Below are 7,868 nucleotides of genomic sequence, written 5' to 3' on the forward strand. Positions count from 1 at the left end.
TTTTTTCAGAATTGTTTACTCCATGTGGAACTTTTATCTACTAGCTCCCAAGCCCCACTGGTCAAAGTTCACTCCATAAATAAAGTAACTTTCCCATATTTCCAGATTGCACCACGAGTGTGAGGTATCCAAGGCTGCTGAAATGTAAGTAGTTGTCAGGGTCCACCATCTAGAACTTTGTTGCCATGAAAATGATTATTGTTAATTTGGGCCCAGCAGGCACAAGAATCTGTTATTACAGGGATTACCTAGAACCTAGTGCAAATTTAGGCACCTAATAGCCCTAATACATTTTTAATGATGAATGATTACAAAGCAGGGGCTAATAATATCTACAATATAGTCACTATGAGGTTAATTGTTTAAGCATCAGCTCTAAAAACTCTAGAAGTAAGTATGCACGTTTGTTGAGCTTGAAAGGTGCAAACGTAGTAATTTTTTCTACTTTGTAATTGGATTTTTAAAAAGCCCTATTCTACTGGATGACCAAAAAACCCCTAATCTACTATTATGCAATCAGGTTTGGTGCAGGGTGAGTAGACCTGAGGCCATCCTCTCTCCTGCCAGGGTCCATGGAGTCTGCAGTTCTGAAGATGTAAAGGACACTTGCTCCATTTGCTATTTGTATTTGCTGCTGCTGTAGTTCACCCTCGTCATATCCTTGAGACTCTCAACAGCTTCTTTCTCTTAACAAAAGCCGGAAACTTTCTTGGATCTACTTGAAAATTTGTGTTTTCTTTTTTCCCCGTGACATTCTGGGATGCAAAGATGTGGAAAGATCAGCTCCCACTCGCATCCGCTTTCGGCATCCCAATCAGGTACCCGGCCACACTGCAGAACCTTGTTCTACTTCTGCCGAGCCCCCAGAGTCCACTCCTTTTACTTTTTCTCTAACCTCTTTTCATCTCTCCTTAGAGAGAGTAGCTTCACTTATTCTGGCTTTGAGAACGGAAGGTTTGTGGTGCAGATGGGGGTCATTGCTTCCACAAGTACAGTTTTTCTAGGAAAAATTGTGATTTCAATGCTTGGGCTGAGAGGTAAGATCAACATAAGTAAAGGAATTCCAAGAACCCAAAGTATGAAAACTCACCAGTTATTACTTTAAGATTTTATCCCCGTATGCCTGATTATATATTATTAGTTGTATTTTCAATACTGAACAAAAAGTATGACATATGTAAAAGTTTGTGAGATTATTTACTGAACAACTGAACGATTGTCTTGTGACATAGAACGCCTGTTCAGAAGTATTTCGAAACAGGAATTTTTTTTATTTTTTATTATTTTTTTAAGATTTTTATTTATTTATTTTGACAGAGAGAGAGACAGCCAGCGAGAGAGGGAACACAAGCAGGGGGAGTGGGAGAGGAAGAAGCAGGCTTCCCAGAAGAGCAGGGAGCCTAATGTGGGACTCGATCCCAGGACCCTGGGATCACGCCCTGAGCTGGAGGCAGATGCTTAATGACTGAGCCACCCAGGCGCCCCCAAACAGAGGAATTTAATGTAATGTAATTATAACTAGTTTATAGTCTCATTAATTTCTATCAACATATACACATGAGAATATGCCATATTCTCAAAATACATTTCCTGTTATGTAGGTAAGATTATAAATTAGTAGATGGTTCCCATAACATTTTTGTGAGTTTCAGTAGTCTGTAATTATTTTAATTTATAGATTAGCTCATAATACAAGACATGTGGGAAAAAAAGTTAATATTATCTTCATTATAATAGATTTGTCCAACATAACTCTTAATACCTCTTTTTTAAGTTATTTTAAATTCTTGAGCTAAAAATGCTAAAAGAATCTTACAACAGAGTATTAACTATTTGTGGTGATGGTGGTAGAATAACTTTTATTCCCTTTGCGCTTTTCTATTATTTGTCCTTTCCTCTTTTTTGCATTGAATATTTGTTACTTCTAGTTTTTACTTTGGGCCTTTCACCTCTTTCTCCTTGTATCTGGCTCCTTTCTATTTCTATTTCCCACTTGCCACAACTTTAATAAGTATCTGTGCAATCCACCTGCCTGAAATGCTATTCTCTGCAGTCTGCAGCCCACATTGCCCTCTCATGGCTTATGTTTTTAAAGACAATGTCTGTGTTCATAACATTAAATATGCTGATGAGTCCTGGTACTCAGTGGGTTGACAATCCCCTGCCAACATCAATTGGCAGACACAATGCTCTCCATCCTCTCAAATGGCTCTGCTTGCCTTCCCATGCGGGATGAAACTGTCATTTTCACCAAGCCCCCATTGTTGCAAATTAGCTGTTGCTGGCAAAAGTTCATGGTCTGTTTCCAGGCATTAATTTATGATCTGTGCATCTATTTTCTCCATTCAGACCAGCATAGCACAGAAGTTCTTCTGATTGTGAATCATTATTTATCTAGGCAACTTGATTGAAAAAACAAATCTACATTGGTTTTTAGCGACTTCTGCTATCTTGCAGTTATCTTCACACAAAAAAAGGTAAGTATAACTTGGTTTCTTTTCCTAAGTACACCCATTTTATTCATTGCATCGATTGGGTTTATACACAGAAAGGAGGCACTTTTTCTGTATCTAGATTTATCTCAACAGTCATGCTGAATGACGGATGAAAGCATTAATAAGACAAAGTGTGGGGATGAGGTCAAGAGGTCAACATTTCTTCTGTCTCACCTATTATCTTGTTAATTGTTAAGAGACATGAAAAAGAAAACTAAACTATTGTAATGGAAAGATCTAACTGAATCTAATAGCAGTGCTTTTCACTCTAGTGGCTGTTATTTTTTTTTTAACTCCTTAGGAAATGCCTTAAAATGTTACTACTTGCTGAAGCAGTTAGTTTAAGACAACATTTATTTATCATACTATGAAAATAATGAGATAAACATATAAGAGTTTCTACCTTATATCCCTGGTCCCTCGCAGAGTCCCTGTGGGCACACAGCAGATGTTCAATAAACAGTGTGTTGATGCACACTCTGGGAAGACACAACCATTCAACAAAGAAACACAATCAGAATTTATCATTCCAAATTATGAACTCAATAATTCTCATGAAAAAAAAGAAAGATTTCACAGAATAATTTTTAATGTTAAAAAATGGAGTCTCAGTGAACACTCAGTTTCTCTTTGTCTCTCTCTCTTTCAAACACACACATGCATGCACATATTCATGCACACACATACTCTTTGAAATTCTAGATAAATATTTAGATTTTCTTTTTCACACGCTCACTCACTTATTAAACAGGTATGTATTGAACCAGGTAGCATCCTAAAGACTTAGTATATAGACATGAATAAGATGGGCAAAGCCCCTGCCCTTAAGGAGCTTACATTTTGATCCGGAGCTTGAAGATGACCTTGGTGTTGAGGTGGGAAATAAAAATATCACATTGAAAGTCATGGGATGATTCAAAACCTTCCACATCATTCATACTGCTTCATCTTAGATCAGTGGAGATTGCTACTAGATAATACTTAAACTGTCACATTTTGAATGCTAGAATTAATTTGCCCTACATATCTCTAAACCATTTAATCTATGGTATTCAAATAAACTAAGTGTGAGAATGAGATTACATATAAATAGCTGAATGCTGTCTATGCATGTTACACAAAGCAAGAAAATATAGTCTCCATTAATAAAACAGCATGGCTTTCCCCTGGCTGGAAGTACAGAGGCCATAAGATGCCTGGAGTTACTGTAAAAGACGTGAACCACAGGAGTCCGTCAGAGCTCTGGCAGCCTTCCTCACAAAGTCTAGGAAGGGGTGGACACTGTTAAGCTGGCCTACAATGAGAACCAATTCTATGAAGGAGCAGTTTCCACAGCTCTGCACCTGTACCTCCGAGATGGAGCTGGGGTCAGCTCCACGACCGCGATCTATGGGGTACAGCAGAGAAACAGGGTCATGCCTAGCCATTTCAGCAGAGGCTTCAAGATTGTGGCCTGCACTGTCCCCCAAGCCCTAAAGGGGCTGAAAATGGCAGAAAAGGACCGAGATGGGGGTGGCAAACTGATATCTGAGGAACAGAGATCTGGACAGAATCACCAGACAGGTGGCAAATGCCAACAAGAAGCATTAGAACAAATCCTGGGTTAATAAATTGCCTCATCTGTAAAATAAATAGACAGATAGATAGATGATAGATAGATAGATAGATGATAGATAGATGATAGATAAAACAAAATAGCTTGATAAAGGCAAAAATTATTGTATTTTTCAGGTTGGCAAGTACTATCTAAATAATGGAATGATGAATATACAAGCAGGATAAATCTGTAATCATATTCACTCTGCCTCATATGTATTCAAACAAATGTTTTAAATAAACACCTGTCCAACATGTGGTTACTTTGCGAGAGCCATGATTTTCCCCTAAAGTTCTTTAGCAAATTTATTTTAATACAAACTCTGCCTTGTGGCTTTGCATAATAATCAAAGCAAACAAAAATATTATTCTTTAGGCATATGCCAAGTGATGAGAAACAGCCTCCTCTACTCCCAAGCTAGGATAAAATTACTCACCTTTTTGCAGGTGTAAACTAGCATTGCCAACTTTAAATGAAGCTCATTTGAAGGTTGGGATATATATAAACCATTAGTATAATAGAGCAATTAACACTAATCCCAGGGTAGATGAATACATCGCTGATATAAGACTTTGTAAATGCTGTTACTAAGTACAGAGTGATATGATATATATTATATAAACATATATCAATCTATATGAGTGTATGAATGACTGGAAACAGACACACACACATATACATAAATGCCATATCTGCCATTTGGCAGAGTTCTGCTAATTCTCATATGATGATACATGGGTAAGTGGAAAAACAAACATCTGCTATAGTTTATTTCTTTTTGTGAATAGTTAAAGTAGCCCACCTTTTGAAAATGAATTTATACTTGGGCCTTACATGTCTGGCCCAATCACAATGTAAGCCTTCTTTTTTTGCTCAGTGTTATGAGAAAAATGATAAAGGCAAATTGATACAGTGGAGTATGGCACCAAAGGTTCTTACAGGGTGATGGTGTTGATGGAAGAGCAGAAAGCATGTCTAGCAGAAGGCACAGCTATGAGAAGGCATATGAATGAGACAACCTATTCCAGTTCCCAAGTCTTGCTTTGGGATTCTGCCTCTATTTACAGAGGAAGTATCTGGCAGTGGGGAAAAATATACCTAGTTTTTCTAATATAAAAATCTAGAGGGAATGTTCTGCTTAATAGACAGCCTCTTACAGTAGAAAAATAAGAACCAACATCTCTGCTTGCTACAATGGGCCTCTCTATATAACAGACTATGACAAAAGTAAAAAGGAGATTAGAAGGCTGAGGGTTTGGACAGGCTTCTGGAGATCAGTGTAGGGATACGAAGTAGCTTTCTCCAAATGAAAGAAAAAAAAACACTTTAAAAAATAGTAAAAATAATTAAAGGATCTCTCCTCAGAGAGATGATTAATAGAGAGAAAAGAAGCAATAATAGTTTGAGAATTGAATTCACTGGATGAAGTTCACGAATACTGCAAAGATATCTTCCAAATGCACACTACCCAGGAAAGAGCAACCCTGAGTGAAGCAACAGACTCCCTGGTGACTAGTTGGGGACTGAAAGCCATTATAATGTGCACGTTAAAATAAAAGAGAGTTTATTTTTACCTCATGCTAGTAAAATTGCTCATTCTCTTTACATATCTGTAGGAATCATATGAAGAGCAAAAATCATCTTGTAACCCAAAAGAACTAGTCCTTTTTCTAAAAGATTTATTTATTTATTTTAGAGAGAGCGGGGTGGGGGAGGCAGAGGGAGAGACTCTCAAGCAGAATGCCCACTGAGCGCAGAGCCTGTCACAGGGCTCTATCCCATGACCCTGAGACTGAGATCATGACTTGAGCTGAAACCAAGAGTTGGACATTCAACAGACTGAGCCACCAGGCGCCCTGAACTAGTCCTTTTTTAAACTATCCCTATTTACAAAATGTATTGCTGATTTTTTTTTTTAACATGGAGACTTTGTTGTGTTTTCTTAGTGTATCGTGGTCACTGTTGACAACAAACGTGTTGTGCCTATTCAGAATCTTTAGAAAAGGAAAAGTTTCTGTTGGATGTATGTCCCTAGCTGTTGTGCTGAAGCATAGGGAAAAATAGTTTGATTATACTGGTAAAATGAAACTGAGCTAAATCTCTGTTTCTATTGGCAAAGGGAAGGGAGATCAGAACTCTAATGAAAAGGGTCAAAGAATGGAAATGTGCTCAAGAGGAGGCTTCAGACTTGGCTCCTAAGAGGACTAAGGGGAAAGCTGACAATGAACGAGATCCTACTTTTGTCACCATCTGTTACCGTTATTTCCCTATTCTCAATCTGACGTGTTTTTCTTTTCTTGTCTGTGCCCATAGAGAGTTTCTGCTGTTTTCCTATCTACCGTTCTCTCTTCTGTTTAGTATTATCATCTGATTTTCCTTTAGGGAACCTCTATTCTCAGGCTCTGTAGCTCAGATGGGATTGAACTCAAAGCCAGTTCCAGGGGTAAACACAAGAACTATCTTTGGTCAATCACAGTCCCCGGCATTAGTTTAGGAAGCGGTCAATCAACCAAAAACATAGAAGTTGGTTCCAAGACTCACCTGGAACCAGTGGGTATCAGGCCTTGTCTTTCTGCTGAGGTCCTTAATTTAGTGTATAAGTCAGGAGTTTTGACAACTATATGGGAGGGGGCTTTTCAGAAGAAAGCCAATGAAGAAGAATCAGAGCCAAGATATAACATATGTTAAAACCCCACAAATTCCTGGTGATACTGCTTGAGAATCTTAATCCAGCTATTCTGGAAATTAATCCTAAATATTTCAGTACTGGGAGCCATTTACTTCTGTTTTGTTTAAAATAGACTGAGATGTATTTCTGTTACTTGCAATCTAAGAATTATGTTAACATACCATAGAACCGATACAAATAAAGTAAGGTTAAAATATAGAAATTTGTCCCTAGATAAGCAAAAAACCAAATCCAAATAAAAATATCACAGGCACTGGATGGTAACAAAAAGCAAGGAGATTCAGGAGGGAAATCAACACTTGGATAAAGGGAAGGCATAGAGAGAATTTCTTAATTTTGCAGTTCTTAGTCTGAGGGTTTCCAGTCTTACCATATGGTATAGCTAACTCTCTGATAGAAAGCCCACAGTCTTTCTGGTGTCAGGCAATCACAACTGTTGGAAAATGAAGGGAAAAAATCCCAGAAAAAAATGTAGTAATAGATAGGTGCCCCAAAATTCTGCGTAGAATGTACACTCACATTTCTGGCTGGCTCTTGAACCATACATTTTGGGATAGACTTCAAGCAACCTGGGGCAAGAGCAAAAGCACTGGACTAAGATTTGAGCTGCCATCCAAGATAGAGTTTGCAATTTGATTCCAACCAAGTTAATTGACTGCTAAAAGAACTACAAAAATCAACACTCTTCAGGGGAATATAATAGAATATAGAATTTTCACAACCTAATATTCACAATGTCTAGGGAACAATGCAAAATTTGAACTTCAATGGAAATTAATGTCAAAATATAAGATTTTTGAATTCATAGAGATTTTAAAGCATCTGTTATAGCTATGTTCATGATGTAGAGAAAAATTTACTTGTAATGATTAGAGAAATTAGAAAAATTAGCCGATAAACATAAAGTGTAAAAGATAACTCAAAGAAATTGCTATGAGGGAGTAAGAGTAGGATTCCATAAAATAAATGAAGGATATGAGCAAAATAGGGATAGAAGATTCAACATCTCTTAAGTAGACTGGGGAACCTATCTACTTATTCCAGTAACATTTAATTATGATCAGTGTTTTCAGGTGATTAGCTTATA

The 7,868-nt window shown here is 37.4% G+C and overlaps 1 pseudogene; it reads left to right on the plus strand.

Annotated features, from left to right (window-relative positions):
• The first annotated feature begins 3,687 nt into the window (after window positions 1-3,687).
• Window positions 3,688-4,085, plus strand: LOC100471920 (annotated as a pseudogene).
• Window positions 4,086-7,868: the final 3,783 nt, after the last annotated feature.

This window comes from Ailuropoda melanoleuca, chromosome 5 (assembly GCF_002007445.2).
Source record: "Ailuropoda melanoleuca isolate Jingjing chromosome 5, ASM200744v2, whole genome shotgun sequence".
NCBI classification, from domain to species: Eukaryota; Metazoa; Chordata; class Mammalia; order Carnivora; family Ursidae; genus Ailuropoda; species Ailuropoda melanoleuca.